This window comes from Chinchilla lanigera, unplaced genomic scaffold, assembly GCF_000276665.1.
Source record: "Chinchilla lanigera isolate Chin_1 unplaced genomic scaffold, ChiLan1.0 scaffold00017, whole genome shotgun sequence".
In the NCBI taxonomy this organism is placed as follows: Eukaryota; Metazoa; Chordata; class Mammalia; order Rodentia; family Chinchillidae; genus Chinchilla; species Chinchilla lanigera.
Window position 1 is genome coordinate 18,805,821 of NW_004955418.1, and position 25,052 is coordinate 18,830,872.

Consider the following 25,052-nt stretch of genomic DNA (forward strand, 5'->3'; position numbering starts at 1 on the left):
TAACACATTAGGTTGAAAATAGGGTTCATATTTTTTATGAGTAAAATCTCCCTGTTCCTTGTAAATATTCAATTACATAAAATTATAGAAGCAGGGGCTGGGGATTTAGCTCAGCGGCACAGTACCTGCCTGGCAAGCACGAGGTCGTGAGTTTGATTCCTGGTACTGGAAAAAGGAAAAAAAAAAAACCCTAAAATTATAGAAGCAATGTTTAAAACAAATTTCCACTAGACATTTCCTGGATGCTGACGCAAGGATATATTAAGTTCATTTTGCATCTTTCTTCCAAGTGGGATGAGGGACAAACAGAAATACACACTTATCTAGGCACACAAAGCACATTTTATGACAGCTCAGTAAATGTCATTTGCTTACTATGCTGTGTTCAAGACATCCAGAGAGCCTCCTTGAAGATGTATATCTTTTCCTCAGTTCTCTTAGGACCACCTGACAAAATTTAAGTGAGCGTTTTTCTTTCTTGGAACAGATTTTACTTGATGTCATAATCTTATTGTTCACCAAAATAGCATAAGAAAAGAAGTATTCACAAAATGATTTCTTCCTTTGGCTTTACAGTGCAACTGCCTGCCAGGATATACGAGGAGAAGTTTGTGGGAATGGTGATTATCTAATAACAGCACTTCAAATACATCCTTATTTTATGGGTTATGTTTGGAAACCACTTCCTTACACTGTATGTTTTATTAGTACTTAAAACTAAGCTTGAATTTTTCTGCTTCTTGGGCAAGTGAAAAGCGGAATCCTGACATAGTCTGATTATATTCTTGTCCTATGTAAGATCTGGTGATTATTTCAACATCATTTGATTAACAGGTAGTAAATCAATTCTTCATGGTATGTAAAAGTTTCCTTTTTGAGTCTTATTTTGAGAAAGATAGACTATTCTCCATGTGAGTCTGGAAGGCAGCCTAGGTTGGGGTAAATCATTGGTAAATCCTCCAGAAGACCCTTTCCTGTTAGATTTCAGCCTCTTTTCTCCTCAAAAGGAGAGCATGGTAACTTTCTTTCATGTATCAGAGTGAAGACAAATAATTTTATTAGTTTTCTTTTGTTGTTCCTGTAACAAGTCACCACAAGCATAGTGGCTAAAAAACTCATAGCTTTGTTCTCTCACAGCTTGGGAGCTCAGAAGTCTGAAATCAGTTTCACTGGGCTAAAGTTCAGGTATTGGGAGAACCAAGCTCTCTTGGGATTCTCTGGGAGAAAACTGATTTCCTTGCCTGGTCCAACTTCTGGAGCTGCATTCTTTGGCTCATGGCACATTCCTTCATCTTCAAAGCCAGTAGCTTTCCATTTCTTTTCCCTCTGCTTCCTCTGCTTCTGTCTGCTGTCACTTTGCCTCTTGTGTGACCATGTGTCCCATTACCTTCCCCTTATATGGAGTTAGTAGTTTCATAGTGGGCACATCTGCAGAATCAAGGCTAACCTCATCTCAAGGACCTTAACTTAATGACATCTGCAAAATATTCCCCCCTTTGTGTCAAGTGAGGAAAGTATCATCATTTCTAGAGAGTAACATAGATATTTTTGTGACACAATCTTTTGGGCTTTTCTCAGAATGGTAGGATATGAAGATGTCATTCACTGTGTTTCACTCTTGGGAAAATATACAATTAAAAAACTCACAGTTGTTTCAACAAAAGGAACAGGAATTTTGGAATCACAGAAATGTAGTTGTGTCTCTTGCAAGAATTTAGGCAACAAAAGAATTTTGATGCTCACTTGTGAATTACAATAATAACTGAACATTACAAGAAAATCCAGCTTGAGCACGAAGGCATCTCTAGTTTATGGATGAGGAAACTGAGGCCCTGTGAGAGGATATATGTTGCCCATAGTCATAGAAGCAGTGATTACTAAAAACTTGGATTCAAATTCACATTCTGATTTTAACCTACTTTGTGAAGAGTGAAGAGTGAAGAGTGGAGGGTAAGGCTTGATTACAAAGTGATGAATGAACCAATTTATTCATCAGTCTTCTTGTTAGGACTTCCTCCATTCATCCAACATTCCTGAGCACTCACTTCCTGGGACCAAGGCTCTGTGCCAGGCTCTGAGTATACCAAGGCCAATCTCTTGCGTTGGAAGGATTTTAACCTCCTGGACCAGAAACAGGAACAGAGCAGAGCAGAGGCATGAGAGAAGGGCAGCCATCTCCTCTTTGACAGTGGAGAGGACGATAGTCCAGCTGGGTCTAGAAGCACTGGAATGACTTTGTGAAGGGCAAAAGTGGTTCCCACCAAAGATTATCATCTGCATTAGGGCCGCACTGACACTGAAGGGGCTTGGGATAGAGCCCCTTCTAATATGAAGGGGCTGTCACTATCAAGAAGGCAGGAATAGGGATCTAGGTTACCGTGGGGGAGCAATGAGGATGTCAAAGACACACAACTGAATGACCAAATAGGTGTGAGAAGGAAAGAACTCGAGTAATAGCATGATAGTGAGGTCATGTCACAGGAACAAGAAATCAAAGACAGGGAAGACTTATACAGGTCTTCAGGCTGAGAAGGAGGGGCCAGAACAGAGAGACTTCAATGATAGCACGAGAGGAACTGATAGAACAACACTGAGAGCAGGTGAGAGAGGATGGGATGTCAGCCTCTCACTTTTTTTCCTCTATATCTTTTAGCTTACTTCCAGCTTTGTGTTGCAAAATTCTTCTTCAGGATGAGTTTTACTTAAAATAATAAAAACAACAAGAACTAACCCAGGCTGGATCCTAGGTTTCCAACATACTAGGCTGAAAAATATCATCATGGAAACCTGGGATGTCTAGTCACCCTCTGAGTTATGACTGCGACTTTGGAAGCCAACACTATTTCTATCTCTAAGGGTTTTCACAAACATTTCACATCTTAAGACAGCTTTGAACAGAAGGCAAGACAAGACGGAGATATGCATCCAGGGCCTCTGCCACTGAGTCAACATCCTCTAAATATTTAGTAATGTTACTATTAAGTGTAGGCTGGCTAGCGCCTGAGGGAAGAGCTGAGAAGAAAGATGTTTCCTCTGCTCAGCTTCCTCCTTATTACTTGTGCAATCCAGCTGTGAAATGCAACACACAATTGTGCATTATCTAGATCTTCCCTCCTTAAAAGTAGTTTATAGCCAGTTATTACTCAAGAACACCTCTTGCAATCTTACCCCAGCTCTCTGCTCCAAATTGTACCGTGTTAGTTGCATCTTAGGTGAAGCTAGTGCTACAGAAACCCAAAGAGCAAATGGAAGTACCTTTGTCCCCTAACAGTCCAGCTTTTAAGTAGTCCTGGGCTGGTAGGGTTTCTTCATGGTATTAGGGATGTAGACTTTTTTAGTGTGTTGCTAAGTCATCCCCAGTGCAGGTCTTCATTTTATGTTCCATGATGGCTTATACCTACTGTGTCCACCTTCTAGCTAGTGGGAAGGACAAAAAGGAAAGTGGGAAGGGAAGATTATTCCTCTTACTATGAACTTCACGGTTTTGAAGCTGCCGACATCACTGTGCTGACTTCTATTGGTCGAAATCTAGACAGATGACTACAGTGAGAAACTGTAGCCTCCCAGCCTAGTCACATGGAAGGAGAAACAATGGATATCAGATATCAATTGTTCTCTGTCATAGGGTGTCAAGTGCCTTTCAATGAATTATAATATTATTCATGGGAGAAGTTATGTATCCATGATTCTCTGTCTAGTTGTTGTTTCAGAAACCTGCAAATGCCAGAGAGGTTTAGTGTCCCTTTTGAAACAGAATCTTTGGCCACTCCTCAGATAAGTTCTTCCCTTCGGCAGACTCAGCTTCAGGTGGCATATTCCCATTTCACAGATGAGATCAGAGAACACTGACAAAATGGGGGGTGACTTGTTTTACTGGGTTTTCTGTAGTTCTCAAATTTAAGAGCTTTACCTCTCTTCATCATTTAAGTAATCCTCATCTCTACCATAGGAACTTTGAATGCTCTCATTTTGTAGGACAGGGTATTGAGACACAGAGTAGAGAAGGAATTTGTTGAAGGTTAAACAATTGTTAAATGGTACAGTGAAGACTTGAAATGGCCATTATCTCCATCCTATCAGTAGAAAATCTACAGCTACTTGACCTTCAGCTCTGTAGAGAGTAGGAGCGGAACTGAGATTCAAACCTAGATCTCCAATTCCATACCTCCAACTTTGATATCCATCAGGCTTTGCATCAGTATGGTCCTTAAAGACACTGGCCATCTCCTGGGGTGTGGTGTTTTTGCCTGTTACCTGGGATTCTCCAAGAAGTCACCTCCTGCCCCAACCCCAGGTGGCAAACACTGATTTAATCTCAGAAGCCCAGAAAGGCAGTTATTTGCACACATGCTGCAAAATAAGGCACTGCAGAATGGTTGTGCTTCATCTCCTAGCTCAAATATCCACTCTCCCATTCACCTGCCACATAAGTGTGGCTTTCTTTTGCAAGAGGATAATCTGCTACTTTTGCATCAGAAAACCAAGAGGTTCCTGGATCCTTCCTGGGAATGTTTGTTAGCCTCAGAGCCTATCAAAATACTGTGGCATGAACAGTCCAGCAGAAACTACAGAATGCTAAGAGAATGAATCCTAGAAATGCGCTCTACATATTAATCATCAACATAGTATAAAACAGCACCTCCCTGTAGAGACAGGCCTGTGCCTGAGAGCTGACTACACTTCTGCTTGCAGGATCAGGGGGAGATTTTAGGATTATTTTCTGCAAAACTATGCAAACTCATCTCAGTCTTGACCAAGGAATATCCTATGTCTCAGTCTTGTGGATTTCCTGACATTTTCACAAGGGTGATAGAAAACATGGGAGTGTGCTCATACTATAAAAATTTCAGAAGATAAATATATATACATACACAAAGTATGGAAATATATTATAGACTATATAAATATATAATGCATTTTACATTTATAATCCAGTGAGTCACAAGATTTTAAATTAACCTAGAAATAAAAGATTCCCTGACTCCTCTTTGGTTCAGTAAAAGCACTGAAACAAAAAGATTTTAAGGGGCTGGGGTGGCATAGTGCCTGCCTGGCAAGCGCAAGGTCATGAGATCGGTTCCCGGTACCAGAAAAAAAAAAAACAAAAAACAAACAAACAAAAAAAAAAGATTTTAAAACTTGCTAAGGGCATTAATTTAGGTATTATATGGAGAGGTGGATTTGGTGTGGGGGAAATGAGGCTTTCATTAAAAACAATGTGAAATCTTAAAAAATAATCCCCTTGAGAGTTTTTGTAGACTTTCAGGGCAAATTACCAAAAATATTTATTGTTAGATGTCTCATTCTAACCTGTGCAGCTTATGGCTTTTATACTTTCCCTAGTACTTTCGGAAGGGGTGTTCTGTTTTTATAAACATATCCGATACTCAGTGAACTGCTTCCCCTTCATATCCGGCGTGGTGCTGTGACTGCTTGGCTGGACAGGCTGTGGAGCAGAGAGCCTCGTGGGACAAGGCCTGTCCACTTTGGAGCTCTAGCAGGAGCTCAGGGGCATGCACAGCCGACATCCACAACCCGACTTGAAATAGTCTTGAATAGTAGATTCAGAGAACTCCAGGGAGCCCCAGCACTGTAAGCACAGGGCCTGGCTCCCCGCTTCCATCAGCAGCCTCGTTGTCCCGCGTTTGCCGTGTGCTCTGCCACGTGCACTGCACACCTCCTTGAAGCGAAGAGCTCCTTTGCAAGTCAGCAGGGCGCACTTCCTCGATGCTCGCAGGTTGGCCATTTGTCAAGGCGCCAGCATTTGGTGACTGTTGGTAATAGATTTTCATGTTTGTTTTATGAAGAATTTCATTCAAATACTTTGAAGAACTTTGGCAGCACTTAGGTGAACAGGGCTCAGCGTGGGACGTGGACCTGGGAGTGGCGAGCTGCATGCGGTGCCAGCAGGCTGCTTATGGAGGGTGAGAGATTCCCAGAGAACCGGCCTGGCGGCTGAGCTCACAGTGGCACTGGGAGCAATCCCGGCCCTGTGGACATGCATTACCCCTGGAGTGCCGGCTGAGGCCGGAAGGGCGCATGTTTCCACAGAGGGCTCCAAAGTGTGGGCCAATCTGATGTCCAGCTCCCAGAGGTATTTCAGCCCTTTGATGATCTCAGGTTTCATGGTCGAAGATCAGCAGCACTGGGACCTCCTTGCTGGTGCATCTGTAGGCCAGCCAGGGTGAAGGGAATGGGGACTGGACTGGGAGTTCTCAGAAGACTGGAGTGTGGCGAGTATTCTCTTTCTACCTGGCCTTATGATCTTGCTTGTCACTCTTTCCCAGGGTGACTATAAAATACAGTAGATGGACAAATCTTCTTAGAACAGCTGGCTTAAGGAGATGGAAATGAGTCCTTGGGCGGGGCAGATCTGCCCCATCCAGCGGTGCACAAGCCAAAGCCCTGTCGGCCACCTCCCGTCCACAGTGCCACACTCCTGGGGGGAGGATCTTGCGGAGACCTAGAGAGTGGGACACACCTCCTGGAGTGTGACAAATGAGAAATTTTAAAACGACATTTACTTTTACAAGTCAGACATTTAAGTGGGTCCTTTTTATGGAGCATTTTCAAATTTTATATCGCCTAAGAGACTTTTGCATTTCTTACAATTCTTCTGCACATTAAAGATGAATTATAGTCTCATCCATTTGAGAAAAGAATTTGGGGGAATTTGTAAAGCAGACAAAGGCCGCCTGTGCCCTGATATAGACTGAGAATCTGAATGAATTTCTCTTCCTGATTGATAGACTGGTACTGGTGACAGAAAAAGAGCATGTCAAACTTTTAGTATGAATGTAGTGTTTGGATCTATTCGTAAATATTTTTACCGTCTGGTGCATTGTTTAATGTGTTTCTCGGTGTTTGTTTGGGGATATCCATGTGGGCAGAAATAAAGGAACAGTGGTAGGCCAGCACCCCAAGCTGTAGTGCCCAGGTTTGGCGTGATGCACCCCAGGACTCACAGCCCTCATCTGGAGTGGGCTTTGTGCCGAGCATGGTGCTGACTTTGCATGCTCTCCTTAACTTAACTCTCACAACAGCCTGGAGAGGGAGGCATGGTTTTGTTGTCTGCATTTCTCACATATGGTGTCAGAGGCTCAGCAGGGTTAAAGAACTCACCCTCAAGGTGTGGGACTATGAACCCAGGCCTTCTGGTCCACAGACCTTTCTGGAGACCACTGCTCCTCTTGGCTAAGCCCCAGCATGTAGACTGGCCTTTGGTCTTTTCCTCTGGTTTTTATTATATAGGGTCATGACTGGTGTCTCAACAGGCTCTGTAAACTATGCTATTAAGTTTCTTGAGAACAGGATCCAGGGTTGCTTTTATGTCTAACAGGTACTAACTTTGTGTTTGCTGGGTGATTGAATTGAACTCAGTGTTTAGCCTCTGTGAATTGTGTGCTTCAGAGATGAATTGAAAAGGTCACCTTGTTTTTCCAGAATGCAGCACCGACGGGGGCAAAGGGGCTCTCCCTTGGCCAGTGGGAGAGCATCAGATCCCAGAATGTGGTCAGCATACAGCTGACCTGCCCAGTAGCAAAGCACAGGGTGAGGAGTAAAAGCGTTTATAGGGATGTAGTTGCCTGTGGCTTTTGCAAGATGAGGTTAAAAAGCCCTGGATGGGGTTTTCCCTCTCAAAACTACGTCTTCACAAGCAACAACAACCTGGAAAGGAAGAATAAGATGGAAACCAGGTCTTGAGAGGAATAGTGGAACGTCACCTCAGAAAGAAATTTCCATCAGCATCGGTAACATTTGTAATTCATGTGGTCTTTTATAAATAAGGAAATTCCCTTGTGGAATATTTTGCTCACAAAGTTCACTCTGCACATCTTCCATAGAATATGGGACAAGGCAACCTTACCATAGTTATCTTAAGAAGTTATAAAGCAAAAATATTTTATAGCCCATACTGGTTTTCTTGAACATGGGCAGGAATTTGCTTCCCTTACTCACAGCTATTTTCCCAGCACTTAGAATAGCACCAGTGATTGTTCAAGTGCTGAGAAATATTTGTTGAATGACTGTGAATGAAGGAAGTGTGCAGCTTGCTTAAAAACACTGCGTTCCCAAGAGACCTCGTTGCCTTCACTATCGATGCCTTTTGAACTTTATTTTTTAAAAAAGAGACACTAAAATGAAATCCTATATAAATGAATATGCAAATCTAATATTTTTAGTTAATATTTTCTTATTTTATAGCTAGTTGATAACAATAAGACTGTATGTAACAAAACAGAAATTTAAAATGCAGGGCTCCAAATGACAGTTGCAGTCACATAGCAGTCTCAAAATCCAATTTGTTTCGGCCTTCTATTTTGCTTGCCTTGTATTGTACCAAGAAGATATTGGTGTACAGAGAAAAATAGTTTGCCTTGAGCTCTCAGGACACTCTTCAGTGAAACTGATTTGGGAGCTTGAGAGAACTAATAGAAAATGTTTCCAAGTTGAATCATTAAGAGGAAAATATTGATTTGCTCACAAACATCATCATCAATATATCAGATCAGAAGTACTGCAAGACTTACACAAGTGCTCAGAGCATTTACAGCATGGATGCTTACTAGGCAATATGCCTTGGAGGGAAGGGGTCTGTGAGCTTAGTTGATCCTTACCTAGGTCCTTATGTGCTCTCCAAAGCTTGGTGTTCCCAGAATGATGGGAATACGAGGTAAAGAGGTAGAGAGTTAGCAAGAAAGCCTCATTTGTGGGTGGGATTTTATTTGCATTATGTATTCTATTCTATTCATTCACTCATCATTTACTCATTCTTTAATATTATTTGAAGTATCTATTGTAAATAAAGGGCTCCTCCCTAAGGAGTTTAAAATAAAACTAACTATAGGTATCTAAAACTATGTTGGGAAAATGGAGAATTCTGTGAGTGTAAGATACTGCAGTTCACATTGCTTAATGAAACAAAAAATAAATGGTATGGGGTGGAGGTGGCTAGTGAGGTGGTATCTAGTTGCCACATCTTTGAATTATTTTAAAATAAGAATATGCTTAGCATTCATCACCCATTGCACATAGAAGAGGCCACCAGAATATGCAATTAGAAAATTATTATAGTACACATTACCACCAATTTTTCTCCAAATATTCCCTCCTTGCTTCAAGCACATACTATGGTTTTGCCACTTCTGAAGTTGTGGAAGCAGTTATGAGAGTCCTCCTTCATGAGTGTCTTGACAAGGCATGATCAAGAATGTGGTGAGTGCTGCTGTGAAGTGACAACCAATGGAAAGGAAGTCTTGTAAAAACATACCGTGTCCTCATCCACCTTATTCACTGGATCTGGTACCACGTGACTTCAGGCTGTTCCCCAAAGTCAAAATGACCATAGAAGGTAAATATTTTGAATCCATTCAGGATATCAAGGAGTCATGCCAGTGTAACCAAGACACTCATGAAAGAGGCTGTCCAGAACTGCTTCAGAAAGTGGGAAGAATGATGGGATAAGTGTGCTCACAGGGGGATCAAGGGCAGCGTTTCCTTAACTATAACAAATTTTTTATTTAAACCTTGGCTGAGATGTTGATTCATTGTTTTACAGGAAGGATTGGATTTTACAAACTATGGGAATGAAGGAGCAACGTGAAAGACTGCACATTCCTTGACTGAAACCTTTCGGGCTGGCCTTAACCGTACGTCCCTCAGTAAGGAGTGACTCAACTCACTCTGAGCCAAAGTGGAAACATAAATGAGGTCAGCTGCCCCTGGAAACTTTCCACACCTCTTGAGTGCTTTAAATTATGGGGCACACTTTATTGTACCAAATCACTGCAGCTTTATTTGAATTTGATTCAGCTGCCAAGTCAATAGTTGAAGGTGAACAGTTGGAGCTAAGAAAGCTCACTATCCCTTAGCACGAATGGTGCTTTTTCCCCCTTCTCCCTGGGTCTTAAGTATATAAAGATTACCTGGGAAACAAGAAAGGAAAAACTTAATTCAAAATAGCCTAGGATGTATATAGACCTGTTTTTCTCCCCCTGGGGATGTTGTCATTTTTACACACAAAAAAAAATCCTCTCTGAATAGTTTCTAGCTGCCTCCCTTTCCTTCTCAACAGTGACATCACCATTGCTCAGATTATCATGACTTCCAGGAGAAAGAAAAGAATTAACAATCACCTAATTATCATCACCTGTGGCTTTAACCTGCAGTTAAAATGTAAAGGAGGAGAACTGAGCCGATTAGCACCCTGGGAAAGGAAGCAGGGCTGTGATAACCGATTGGTGCTAACCCTGTAGTAAAGCAGTCCTTTGACCTGACTTTTTGGGTCCTCTCTCTGCGGCATGCCGCTTCTGGTGCACTTTGTGGGAGAGATGCACGGGGCAAACTTGGTCCTGGGAGGGGGCTGCAGTTTCCCGGCCTAGCTGGAGGCCAAATGCAAACATCAGGTAAAAGGTCAAGTAAGGTCAGCGCACACCAGCCCAGGGAAGCGGAGGCTGCTCTCCTGCCTCGAGTGCTTTTCAATTTGGGAGAACCGAGAAGAGCAGCTTCTCTCTGAATCACTGCTTTCCCAGGCTTATGATTTTCAGCACCTCTTGTACTTTCCATTGCTTTCCAAACACGGACTTGTTTCAGGCTTCCCTGAACACAGATTGCAGTGATGTGGGCAAACAATTTTGACAAGATATGCAGCTTTGAGGAAAAGCACTTGAGGCTTACAAGGACATGAACGGTTGCTGGCCTCTTGGTAGGGGATAGAGGTGGGAGGTGCGATGTTCAGCCCCTGCGAGGGAAACCCTGACCGCAGCGCCTTCTAGGCTGTAGAGTCCTTGGCGGTACGGTCCTGGAGTACATGCCCACATCACCTGCAGAGCTTGTCCCCAGCTCGATGACCAGCAAATGGGCATTTTCTGTCTGGGATCCAGGAAAAAGAAAAAACAACAACAACATATTTCATTCAAGGCATTTTGCTCATCCCTCATATCTGAGTTCCAAAAACATTTATTGAACACCAGCTCTTGTGCAGAGTGCTGGACAGGGATGAAGAAGAAATTGAAGATCTTTACTCTGTCTTTGAAGAACTGCCTCCTAAATCAGAGCTGAAAGCTTGTGAACGTTGATATAAATGCTTATGAGACAGCAGAGAAAGGGCAAATTAATACTTCAGCAAGGGGGGGTGCGGCGGGCAGGATATATTCTATCCCTTCCCAATGACATTTGAGGGTACTGAGGTTCTGCAGCTAACTTCCCATTTTTGTAAAAAAATAAGACTTTGGGCCACCTATTAATATTCTTCAACCTTCTATGGCTAAACTTGTTCTGATTTTCACCTCATTATTACCCCTCAGCCTCCATGCTTGTAGCTTTGGAGCAATAGTGCCTCACACCTGTAGAAAAAAGCAAAAGAAAAAGTGAGATAGATCTGAATATAGACCTTTGAAAATAAGAGAATGACAAAATGCTCTATTGTCTGCTTTGATAACTAAGTTTGTACTTTATATATGGACTTAAATAGTTTACTGAATACATATGGTAAATGATAGAATAAATGTCCAGACTGTGGTTTAACCTACAAAAGGAAAGAGACTGCAGAGAGGATAAGATAGAGAAATAAAGAATTCTGAACAAAGGGATATCCAACTCTGATGTCTTTCAAAATCCTGAGAAACAATTTCTGCAAAGGAAGGCAGTACAGTTCTATGGAGAGACCAAGTACTTTGTGGCCAGAGTGACCCCTGCTTAGTCCCAGGTTGTTCTGGGTAATTTTTAGCAAGTTGGCTGTGAAAATGATGGGGAAAAAGAGGAAGCAAAGTAAGAGCCAGCACAGATGGGACCTAAGATGGCAGAAGAATCATTCTCAGCTGTAAGACTGGATCCTAATAAAGGATGAATGCCTGATAGACTTATGCAGAGATACAAGGCTATTGTTGGTATCCTAAATGCTGCAATGCTGGGATGAGTTTGTGGCAGTAGGACAATCTTAGCCATTGCTGCGATTTGAGTCAGGTGGGTCAGCCTCAACTTGGTTACAGTGAGTCTCATGTAATCTGTTTTAGTTCAATACTGAAAGAATGCTGGGCCTATCCACCTCAACATCAACTTACAAAATAGTGTTCTGTTTTCCATCTCACTTTGCTCCTCTTTTTATGTCTTTTCTGCATGTTTCCTCTGAAATTTAAAATCACACTTGTTTCTTGGTTTGTGATTGGATTTCTTTATTTCTTTTCTTCTGTCATGCACAACCCTCCTCTCCCTCTTCAAAAAGTAGCTGTTCTCTTGATCAGGGCTGTAAATTTTTGTGCTTTGTCAGAAAGCACTGAGGCATCACAAACCTGGGTGCAGAGAAATGTCTTGGTATTTCTAGGCCCAAAGACCTACAGACTTGGAGCAGCAGTAATGTCAAGTCTGTGTATCTGTACGTGTTCCTTTCATAGTTTGGGAACTAAGGCCAGGGAACTAAGGCCTTAGATAAGGTCACTGTAATTTTTATTGATAGAACAAAATACCCCAGTCCTGATAAGTTATAAAACTAGAAATTTTGTTTGTCTCATGAGTTTAGAGGCCAAGAAACCCAAGAGTATTGTGGTGATATCTACTCAGCCTCTGGTGAGTCTTCTTTCTGTGCCATAGGTGGGACAGGGCAAGTGTGCTAGCTCTACTCTCCCTTCTCTTATAAAGAAACCCACTAGCACCATATGAGAACCCCACCCTTATGACCTCATCTAATTCCAGTTGCTTAACAGAGGCCTTGTCTCCACATATCATTAACATGTGATTTGGCGGATTAAATTTCTAACACATGAACTTCTGAAGGTCACACTCAAATCATTATAACCAGTGTGGTATAGTGAGTTGCCTGAACCCATTTTCCACTTCTTCTGGGCCCATTTTCTATCTTATTGTTAGAAAGAAGCTGTAACCTTGGCTTTGTCATCACTTTTATGAATGCAGGGGGCTTTTACGTATTTTCTGTAGGAAGTGAGTTCAGTTTATAAGTAGCTTCTAAAAGCAGACCTGGTGGATGTCCAGAACCAAAATCCTGGGACACAGGCTTCTGTGACACACAGGCACTGCATTCTAGCTCTTCTTGAATATCCTCTGTGAGCTTCCAGGAAGCCCTATACCTTCTCATGTAGTCAGCAACACGTAGCAGTCTGAGGCATCCATGGTAAAGGTGTTGTGTGGCTGCTAAAAGCCCCCCTTAGGGGACACACGTCTTTCTGGTGATTGCTAATGCTTGTGAGGGTGCCCGATTCAGGTGTCCTGTGATTTCTGTGGAGCAACAGCTGATATTACTGCATATGGTAGGCACGATAATGGCTCCCCCAAAAGTTCATGTCTTAATCTCAAGACCCTGTGAGTAAGTGAGGCCAAAGGGCTGCCATGGTCTGAATGTCAGTCCCCACCCATCCCCACTTCATATACTGACTCTTTACCTCCAAGATGACAGTATTAAGAATTGAGATCTTTTGTAGGTGATTAGGTCATGATGATTCCTGACCCTTGAGTTTGGACTTTCAGAACTATGAACAATGAATTATATTGTTTATAAGTGACCCTATCTAAGGCATGTTGTTATAGCTGCTCAAGTGGACTAAGCTATTGACAAAGGTAGTTTAGAGTTGCAGAGAGGATTAATGTTGGTAACTACCTGACTTTAAGATGGAGAAATTATTCAGTATTATCCAGATGAGCCCATAGTAATTTTATAAATTCATAGTAATTTTATAATTCTAGAGAAGGGAATTGGAGAAGAAAAGCAGAGAGATGGAAGCATGACAAGAACTTAGCCAGATAGTGCTGGCTTGGAAGATGAAGAAAGGAGGACAGTGACAGAAGAAAGGGGATGGTTTCAAGGAGCTGGGACATGCAAGGAAGCAGATTCTCTCTTACAGCCTCCAGAAAGAACACAGCCTCAAAGGCAAGACTTTGATGCCATGAGCTTCTGACTCCCAGAATTATAACATGATAAATCTGTGGCATTCTAAAGGCCATTCATTGGTGGTACTTCATTATAGTAGTCATAGAAAACTGATATGGTGTCCTGATAATTAACAGAGGTGACTATTGATATTCAGTCTTAGTTCTCAGGTGCTGTTTTCTCAGAAACAGATTAAGTTCCAACCGTAAATTCTGGGAAGAGATCAGAACAAGAACCCAAGAATGGACAGGTAGCGATAGGTAGAGACCTGAAGCAATAGCATTATAGCTCTGATGACATTGTTACGAATAAAGCTATTTTCCTGGCTCCAACTTTTTTCTCTGTATTTGTCTAGTCTTTCCTGCCTTTGAAAGTGAATCATAAGCCTTTCATCAAATGGTGTGACCTTTATGTATACTGATTTATAGAAGCATTGTAGGGGTGAGAATTACTGAATTAGTTATGGAAAACAAAAATCAGCATGGTGTAGAATTATTCCAGGAAAGGTTAATATACTGAATAAAATTAGAATCACTCAGTTACTCTAAGGACATGGAAAATGAAAAGATTTTCATGTGATTGCTTAACCTCCAAACAAAGCCATTTAAGCGTATTTATGCTATTTAAAATTATACATGAGAAAGTATGCAAAACCATAAAACTACTAATTTAAATATCTATTTTGAACATCCAATATCATAGAGTATAGTTTATTCCTGTTTTAGGAGTGTACATCCTAAATATATAAATATAATGCCTGTTAATCTTAAGTGCTAAAATAGGTATTTGGTTCAAAAGGCAGCTTCTGTTAATTAGCCTTATATCATTAAAACTTAGGCCTTCTGAAAAACATAAGAAATGAAAGAGCAATGCTTGGGTTCCTTAATTCTCAAACCTGCTAGCAACTATAAATTAACTGAATTTATTATATTGTTTAGGGAAGTAAATAAATGAAAAGAAGTGGTTTTCAATATTTTGGAGGAAAACTTCAGAGTTTTAGTTAGATGTGTGTTCATAAACAATGCTAGTAAAAAAAAAAAATCTAATACCTTCTCCCCAAACTTTGTAGAAACTTAAAACACAAAGCTATTTTTATTGCCTAAAATAAAGTACAATTGTTTTGAACATTTCTTCATAGAATGCTGTGTAAGAAAAATGGAAGGCAGTGCACTGTGTTTAACTACAGAGGTGTATCTTTAGGTTTTCCTAGTTTTGGAGTCTATCCATCTCTGGCCACATTTTAGAGGACATAATACAGAGATACATGACAAGTGCAAATTTTGAAAACAGACAGAAGTTGGGGAATTAGAAAGATGATGACTAATGTCAAAGGAGACCAAGGAAATTACCTATGATATTTAAAAACATGTTGCTTTTTTGAGACATGGAAAAAACCAAAGCAAGAAAACCCCAAATCTTTCCATCTCAGTTCTGTGATTGTTTTGTGTAAGTGTGAAACCCCCATTTTTGAAACTTTGGTAGTGTTTTCATGATCTTAGTAGCATTTATTGAGTTACATAGTTTATTCAGATGAGAAGAAATGGATAAACTTTCTCTGGTCACCAAGGCCGAACGATTTCCTCTATGATACTCTGAAGTCTGGAAGGCTGAAGTTGCTTTCAGTGTTTCTTTGATCCTTATTATTATAGTTCATCAGAGGTTTATGGAAGGATCTGAGGTGGCCTTGATACCACTGTAGGGTTATTTTCATTGGCCCTGCCATATTAGAGTGAATTTTCCATGACATATGGGGCTACTGTTGCTATTGTTTGGATTGTCCTGGTTTCCAAGGAGAAATGTATATTGAGTGACCCTAGATTGCCCACTCTAAGAGTTTGTTTTATATGCATTCTACATACAAATAAAAGATTCAGAGAAATATTTATTGGAGTCAGGAAGGATAAGCATGATAATTTAAATTTAAAAAGAATATATTTCCTAATTTGGGCTACCTGAGTTTACTTAGACCTTAATATTTTGACACCAGTAAATGTGATTTTATTTTTCATTAAAAGACTAAAGTTTAGCAATAATTTAATTTTGGAATTTTTTTGGGCAGCACATGTTCCAGGAAATGCTGCTGACTATCATAATAATTGACACCAAACATCTCCTATCAATGCCTAAGTGTGCTTTGAATTTATTACTTTATTATCAAAACTACTGTTTTTTGTTCTTTTCCTATTCCTGATGCCTTCCATATCTACTGAGCATCTCTACCTGGGTGTTACTTCATCATTCAAACTTGTCATTCAGAAATGAACTCATTGTGGTTGTCATCCTCTGCCTTTTTCTTTGCAGTCACAGTCATTGAAGACTGTGGATTTCAACTCTTTCTTATCTCCTACTATGTTCCCTCCTTTCCCTCTGCTCTACTTCCTGCAGTGCTCTTTTGACTAAAGCTGACAGTAGGCATGCCTAGATTCCTTCATTGCTGTACTTATTTCCCTAGTTTTAGTCTAATCCCCATTTATTCACTCATCTACTTTCATATCAGGCAAATCTTTCCAAAGTACAAGTGAAATCACATTACTCTTCTCTGAAATTCTTCAATGGCCCCTACTGCCTACACGACTGTTTGAATTCTTTTATGGAGTAAACAAAACTCTTTTAGGATACTATATTAATACATAACTATAATATTAATATTATTAATACATACCCATTATTAACATATTTGTATATATTAATAACATCTTATGAAATTTTTCATCAGTTCTTAGATGTTCTTATAAGTTTTCATAGTTTTTTTCACTTAAATTTGAGAATATTCTCTTGCCTTCTTTTCTCAAGGTTAGGATTCTTTTCTTACCCATGTCAAATCTATTAATAAGATTATCACAGGTATCCTTTGTTTCTTTTACCATGTTTGTAATTTCTAGCCTTTCCTTCAGATTCTTTTCTAAAGTTTCCATCTCTTTGCTTATATTACTTACCTGAATTTTCATAGTTTCTGCTTTTTCCATTTCTGCTTGACACATTGTATTAGATAGCTTTCTCATTGCTGGGCAAAATACTTGAAACCTGCAATTTAAAGGGGGAGAGGCTTATTTGGTTCATGATTTCAGAACATTGAGTCCATGGTTGGTGAGTTTCAAGGAAGAACCACCATACAGGAAGGTTATGGTAAAGTAAGGCTGCTTAGTTCTTGGCAGCTAGGAGACAGACCAGGGGAATAGTGCCAGAGAAGAAGGGGCCAGGGACCATATATAGTACCAAACCTCCATGACCCTCCCAGATCCACCCAAAAGTGAGATTTACTCACAAGTAAATCAAATTGACAGCACAGCTTAATTTAACAGTCCACCTCTTTTCTACTTGATACCCAAAACATCTTAAATCATACCTTATCTTCAAATAAACATAATAAGTTAATTCTACCTAACATAACAGAACTATCCTAGTACAACTGAAAATACAATAATCCGTTCTCCTAAGTCTCAGTAGTTTCAGTACTGCTCAGAAGTCCAAGACCAAAGTCTCTTCTGAGACTCAAGACAAACTCATAGCTGTGAATCTCTGCAAAATTCAAATGATGATTTGTAATACCCTAATATACAATGGTACAAGGTAATACTTTTCATTCCAGGAGGAAAGAATAAAGGGATAGAACAGAATAGAAGTAAACTAAGTCAAAACCTAGCAAGGAAAACATAAATCTCTGTGGCTCCATATCTGGCACTTGGCATACGTGATGGTGAGACATGAGTTCCAAAGAGCCTAACGGCCCCACTTCTATGATCTTGATGATTATAGTCCAAATATTTTCTCCCTTGGACTGGCTTTGCTCACTGTCTGTGGCTTCCCTTGGCAAACATTCTATATTCCTGGCATTTCAACATACTAAGGTCTCCCTGGAATATTTGGGTACATACCCATAGCTTTACAAACCTCCTCTCAATGGCCTGGCCTCCCTGGCATTACTTTAAAATTTAGGCAATGGCCTGGCCTCCCTGGCATTACTTTAAAATTTAGGTGGAAGCCTCTGTGACATCACAAATATTGCATTCTTTACAACTGAACAACTACTATTATGTAGACAATGCCAAAATCTGCTGTCACTGAAAGCAGTAGCCCGGGCCCCTTGGACCATGGCTGCAGCAACTTCTCAGTGCCTGGACGGCAGAACACAGTGAAATGAATCCCAGAGAATGAATTTCCTAAGAGGCTCTTTTTAAAGATGGGCCCCAGAAGTTTCCTTCTCCAATGAAAGTTTATACTTTTGTACCCTGAAATAGGTGAGGTCCTAATGATTCCTGAGATGTGTCTTATTCTTGTTCCAGTTTAAAATACTTGATTTAATTTTAATGGCACTGAGCTCAGCAACTGTAACTCCTTTGGCCTCAATTTCACATATTATTCTTTATAAGCCAACATTTATGTGTGTTAAATCTTTTTGCCTTGCTTTTTGCTTCCATTTCTCACTATAAATCTGCCTAAAATAGTAGTACTCATGCCATAGCTTGAATGTTGGGCTGCCTTGAAATTTCCTATGTTAGATCACTAGTGCACTACTCTTAAACTCAGCCTGTTCTGAAGTCTTAGGACATGGGAATAGTGTGCACAATTTTTTATTTTTTGCCAGAGAGTAAATGTGTGACCTCTAGTTTACTTTCCAATGGTGTCCTCATTCCCAGCTAAAACCTCATGAGCCTGATTTTTACTTTATGCAATTGTATTAGACTTCTGGTCTTTTGCCATCTGATAAGAATCACCCATCGGGCTCTGATTTCAGCAGTTTAGGGCTGCTACAGTCTGTGTCTTCAAAGTTTTCCAAATTCCTCTCGTAAACTAGTTCCAAAGCTTTGAAATCACGTGGTCAAGTATAGTCACAGCATATCCCCATCTGTCTTGCACTAATCTTCTGTATTAGTCAATGTATTTGGCCTATTAGTCTATATTTTCCTGTTGCTGGAAAACATACCAGATATCTGCAGTTTAAAGGAGAAGTTCATGTGGTCTTCAATTTCAGGGGGTTCAGTCCATGGTCAGGTGGCTTCAAAGCAGAAACATCAGAGTGGAAAGGTGTGGTCGAGTAAATCTTCTGGAAACAGAGCAAGGGGGCAGCACCAGAGGGAGAAGCCAGTGACTAGATACAGTACCCAAGGTCATGCTTCTGCAACCCGTGTTGATACACCTAGGGGTGTGTTTTACTAATCCACAAGGTAGCTCACAAGTCCATCAAGTTGACAGTTCAGCTTAACCATCACACATATTAATCAGGATTATTTTAAAGGCATGTCAGAAATTCCAGCATCCATGTCATACTGTCATACTGGGTCACACTGTGATGATTTCTTTGCTTCTTCATCTTGAGACTTTTTCCTCCCTTTGTCATGCATGTGACTTCTTTTTAAAGACAGTCATATCATACCAGGTAATAGTATGAAGATTTATGTTAATCTTGCTAGGATTAGACTTGTGCTTATGATTGTCATAGCTGTGTTTCCTGTGGCTTCAGCTTCTTCTACCATCCTTGTTTCTGTTCTCCCTTTTCACTTTGGGAGCTTCTTTATATACTGCTCCTCAGAGAGCCTGTGTCTTGGTGCTCTTTTAGCTCTAATCCACTGTTATGGTATTGAAGCTCTGTTGGTGTGGCGATGTGGACTAGACAGAAGGTACATTTTATAATCTTCTGACTAAATCTTGTCATTTTAGAGGGTCTGTGTTTGTGTCTTTTAGACATCTATGGTCTTCACAAGGGTTTCCACGCTCCAGTGGTTTGCTTCTGTTGCTTTCTTAGTCCTTTTCCTGGTTGCAATGTTTCACATCAATTTCCTGGAAGCCCTGTCTTCTGCTCACTAGTTTTTCTTTGCCCTTGAGTAAGAAAGGAAACCTGGAGAGGGCTGCAGTGGGGAGAAATTTTTTTCTTCATCAGGGATAATGTTTCTGAATTTTGCTACGATAAGGTCCTATGCCCTGGATGGTGGGCCCCTTTTTTTTTTCAACAGAGATGTCTCTGTACGTATTTTACAAAGACTTGGTCTTCCACTCTGTTTGCCAGAACCACAAGGGAAACTCTCAGGTTTGTAACCTTAGAACCTTTTGTGATTCCTGGAGGGAAAGCTGATTAAAATCTAGGGCCAAAGGGTTTCTCACTCTCATGTTAATCCATATCCAGTCATTGGCAATTGCTAAAATCATCATTTAATTGTCCCTACTATAGGTCATGGCTTTAACAACCTTTGTTCTAGCTAAGCAGTTTCTGGATTTCCCTGTCTTTCTGGATATGTATATCTTTCCTTTGGGTTTGGATTTGCAATTTGTCTTGAAATCTCCATTATCTAATAGGCAACAAGAAAAAATTCTATTTTTAGTTTGTCCAGCTTTTTCTAGTGGTATGGCATGTTGAAGCTTTTTCATGTTGAAGCTGAAGCCACAAGTTCAAACTGCATTGTTGATAGAAACCTAAGTGATGATAGTATATTAATATTTTGTGTGGGATTTTTGAATTTATGTGCATGAACTGTAATTTTCTTTTGTCATAATGTCCTTGTTTGGTTTTGATACAATGGTTTAATATAATCACATGCAATTAGGTATTCTTTCTCCTGATTTTTCTATACCTTCTGTATTAATCTTGTAGAAGATTGCAATTTGTCCCCAGCTGTCTGTAAAAATTACTTGTAAAATTGTCTACATCCATTGTTTACTTTGTGGGGAGATTTTAAACTCTACCTCAATGATCATTACGCTTAGGAAACTATTTGTGTCATTACCGTCTTTCTGAGTGTGTTCTGCTAAGTTATTGGTTTCTAGAAATATGTCACTGATTCAGTCTTTAAATTAATGGACATACATAGAATTATTCATTACTTTTTAAATTGGTATATCTACTGTTTTCTCTTCTAGTGTCTTACGGTTATAGAGAGAACCACAACTAGCCTGGAAATCATTCTTTTTAGGAAAGTTTTCTGGTAACCCTATATGTGATTAGGTCAGGACTGGTTTTTAAAACTTCTACTCTCTGCCATCCTCCAATCAGTGTTAGCTGTTACCAATTCCAAGAGTTACATCAGCCTCCAAATATCTTCTGTCATTCTGTGGCATATGTTGGACCTTGGCCTAGACTATGTCTGGGTCTATAGATTTAAAAAGGCTTTAATAATTGGATGTTTTTGATATCTTAACATTTGATGAAGATCTCTGCAACCAATTTGGCTAGCTTTTGAGTGCAGCAATCCAATTCAGAGGCTGCATTTAGACACAGCCTGTGAATCCAAAGTAACATGAGCAAAGTTCTAGTCACGCCATAGTTTATGACTGCCAAAATGTGGACACGGAAGCAGTTATTTTAAAACTTGATAAGCAACACAGCATTTTGCAGAACTGTGGAATAAAAGGAAGACTTCAAGTTGCTCAGTTAAAAAAATTTGCAGAATTATTGACATCAGTGGGCATTCTTCACCTGATCATAGGATGCATGCTTTAGGTTCGAATTACTTTCAAAAGCATAATTTACATTTGAAGTAAGATTTTTTTTCAAACATTATTTATATTCTAGGGTCTTTTCCATATTTTTTACTTTATGATGGTGAGATTTAATAAACATCTTGTTAAAAATGACGATATATTTATTCTTTTCAGTGTAATTTATAGTTAAAAATAGCTCTATCTACCAATCAATCATATATTTAGATTTTTAGATGCCGTAGTGTAATATTCCTGTATTACATTTTCTGTTTCTTTGAGGGGGGCATAATTTATACACAAGTTAAATCGGGAAGTTGGAAACTTCTTCAGTGTTCATGTAATGTTTAATTTAAAGTATTTCCAACCACAGCCCAAGTCTCATGCTGCTATGGACAATCTGTGTTTCTTGGTATATGTCCCAACATTTTATTTAACAAAATAGAAATAGAAGAACAAATATAAAAGCGCCAAATGTGAAGTATAGCTAGAAGGGTTTGACAGACATAACAGCAAAGCTACTTCATCTTACAGCATTTGATTCAGGAATACTGCATCTCAAAAGTTTTCATTTTTGAGCAGTTAATTCCATAATTTAAAGAACAATTCAATACAACATAAAAGGAGAAATGTGTTGTCAAATCCTCATGAACATCAATCCAACAGTATGAAGTGACATCAGCTCTAACAGATTCAATCTTGATTTGATTGCGAATATTACAGAACCTCCTTTTAACTCCCTCTATGAAACTCCTCCTTTATTCAGATTCAGAGATATTAATGAAGCTTAGAAAAACAATTGTTGATGACTAAACATATGTATTATATTGGTAAAATGTGACTTTGAAATGTTGAGATCAGAACACACATTTATAAATGAAAGGAACCATGAAAAACTAAAATTGTCCTTCATTTAGTGGTTAAAATAAGGACATTAAACATTAAGAAAAAGGCTGCCTGAAATAAGGAAAACAATTGACCATGGTATAGTTTTCTTTCCTCTTCTCCCTGCCATAGTCTCAACCAGTTAGAAGGAGCAGAACTGTGTTTATGTGACTGAACTGGAATAAACCAATATATTTTTGTCAATTGATATGAATAGGTCATGATTTCTTCTCAGTCTTTTGTCTAATATCATGTGAAATATGTCATGGTTTACCTTTCCACATACACAAGGCACAAGGGGACTAGGGAATCACTTGACTTGATGCATTTATACAGTTTAAAAGGCACTTTGGTGATTCAGACTAGATACCTCATTTTTTCAGTATACCCACCAAAGCACAGCATAATTAAGCACTAAAATAGCTCATTAACCCTTTTAGGTCTCAGGAGGACCATTTGATATTTAAATGGGGGTGATGAAGTTTTTGTTACATGTTCAGCTACATCTAAGTGAATGACCATGATAAAAGGAACATTCAAGGACTGAGTAGTTCTACTAGGTGAATTATGAAAGCAAAATGTTTCTCCATTTAAAGCATGATTTAATTCATTTTCCACTATTTTTACATAGATCCTTAGAAACAAAAGATAAAACTAAGGCTGTGTTGAAAAGTGTAATCTCAGAGAATGAAGGATGAGAGGAAATTGTAAAGGAGGCAGGGAAGATGAAGAATAAAATTGAAGGATTTTATTGGTAAGGCAACAATCAGAACTCATCATACAGATTGTCTCCAGAGAGACTCTATGGAGCATGGTGTCTTGGAGGAATCTACTGCAGAGATGGAGGCATGTATCTGTTAGCTCTTCCCTTCTTTCTGCATTCTACTGACCTAAATCAAAGGAATTACTCCATGGTACATTTTAGATTGTGTTATGGAGGCCTTCAGGAAGGTTCCTGGAAAGCTAGGGTCTCTCCTTGTCTGTTGGTGTTGTGCAGGAAGGGTTCTTTGGCTTTACTACTGAAAGAGCTGCTTTCAGCAAACAGAGAAGTCACAGAGATCACAGCTGGGAGATAGCAACTGGAGGTGGAATGCAGGATTCAGAGGGTGCTTAAATTGGTTCTAGCACAAGTACATCTGGAAAATGAATGCATATGAATGTCTATGTGTGTTTGTGCAAGTGATAGATTCCAGGATACATATATAGATAGGATTCCTCAGCAGGGATCTATAATCTGGAATTAGGAGTAAATATAAATGTTGGGGGCAGTTTCTTATTGTAAAAGAGATTGTTATAGAGCCTAAAAGAGAAACCCAAGTCATGTCAAAACTGAGAGTCCTTTACATGTTTCAATGGCAGCAAAGGAGATTTTCCGGGTAGCACTGGGTTGGCACAAACTAAGGAGTAGAGCTGACAGATGGTTGTTGCACTGAGATGAGATCTTTGAGCAAAGGTGGTTGAAAGGGTGACATGTGCCAGTAGCTTGGAGAAATGAAGCCAAAGGGAGAATTCAAGCAAGCGCTGGGGGAGTTTCTACATCACGAGGTCTTAGAGGATAGCAGTGCAAGCCATATTCCCACCCAGTCTGTTTTCTTTTCATTTCTGGTGGTTGGTTTCTCAAATTGGCATCTGTTCTTATTCACTTCATCTGTATAAATTTAAGTCTCATTAAAAATTTAAAGATATGAAAGAGCTTCTGATGGTCCATCAATCAGTAAAAACAAAAGCTCAATTACAGTCAATACACCCAGGTGCGGCAGTATGGGAAAATAGAGAAGAGCAAATAATCAGCGTAGTGTGACTAGGAAAGCTCTCTGCTAATTGACCAAATCAAGTTTTACCTATTTCATCTATCTGACTTATGTCATGTCAACATATTTGAAGCCAGAGATGTTATTTAGAAATACTACTGCACAGGGAGGAATGCTTTATATTCATAATCTTTTTCAGAGTAGGGATTTGGAAGATTTCTCAGATTTTATAACTGGCTGTCCCTTTTCCACTTTGGAGGATAAGATCAACTCATGGATGGTGATACTAAGTTTATTCCCCTGTGGAACAAAAGTCTTCTTATTTGTCATTCTTGAATTAACTGCTTAGGAGCTCTTTGTTTTTTCAGCATAAACTAGATAATAGTTTGTAGGCCAACCATTATTAGCTAAAGTGCTTATTAATTGTTCATATACAATATGTTCAGAGTCTATTTTACCCTGCTGAATTATAGACCTACTTATGGAAGATAATTTAGAATATAGTTTTGCTCCAGTAAATTTAATGCAGGCCATTAATTTAAAAAAATAAATGAGGTTTTTGCATAGTCCCATATTAAAATGTTTTGATATAAAAAATTTGGGAGGATTGATGGGTATTATTGTGCAAATAATTTTTCAAAGCCAGAAAATTTGTTTTTTTTGGTGGATAAACATGGAGATGTTGTTGTCAGTGGCTTTGCTTCCATCATGGCAAGATGTGGACTTTGGAAGTGAAGCCTTGGAAAATGTGAGTGAACAACCATTTTTCAGAGAAAAACTTTCAAGCATCCTGACAACTACCAAATTACTGATGCTACTTTTTACCATTGACTGTGATGTGTCAACTTGACTGGGTTAAGAAATATCCATGAGATTAGTGAAGCACTTCCGGGTAGGTCACGAATGTGTGGCCTTGGGTACAATATCTGGTGGCTGCTCTGTTTCTCTCCGCACTGTTCCCCAGCTACTGTGACCTGAACATCTCTCTTCTACCATATCTTTCCACCATATTTCTCCCTTGCAGCCATCCATCATGGACTGAATCTCCTAGAACTGTGAGTCACATTAAACCTCTCCTATTTTCAATGATGAGTGTCAGATATTTTGTCCTAATGTCAGGAAAGTGG

General features: G+C 39.6%; 2 long non-coding RNA genes across 2 annotated transcripts in view; one reads left to right on the forward strand and one right to left on the reverse strand.

Moving 5' to 3' along the window:
* Window positions 1-10,929: 10,929 nt before the first annotated feature.
* Window positions 10,930-17,839, reverse strand: LOC102023911. Its single transcript, XR_001233491.1, has 3 exons — window positions 17,755-17,839; window positions 16,816-16,903; window positions 10,930-11,345 (listed from the first exon to the last, which is right to left on the reverse strand). It is a non-coding gene; the product is annotated as an uncharacterized LOC102023911 (long non-coding RNA).
* Window positions 17,840-17,968: 129 nt separating this feature from the next.
* The window catches only part of LOC106148236, a 12,727-nt gene continuing 5,643 nt past the window's right edge, over window positions 17,969-25,052 (forward strand). The window contains exon 1 of the long non-coding RNA XR_001233496.1: window positions 17,969-18,117. This is a non-coding gene — a long non-coding RNA (uncharacterized LOC106148236). The remainder of the gene's footprint in view (window positions 18,118-25,052) is intronic.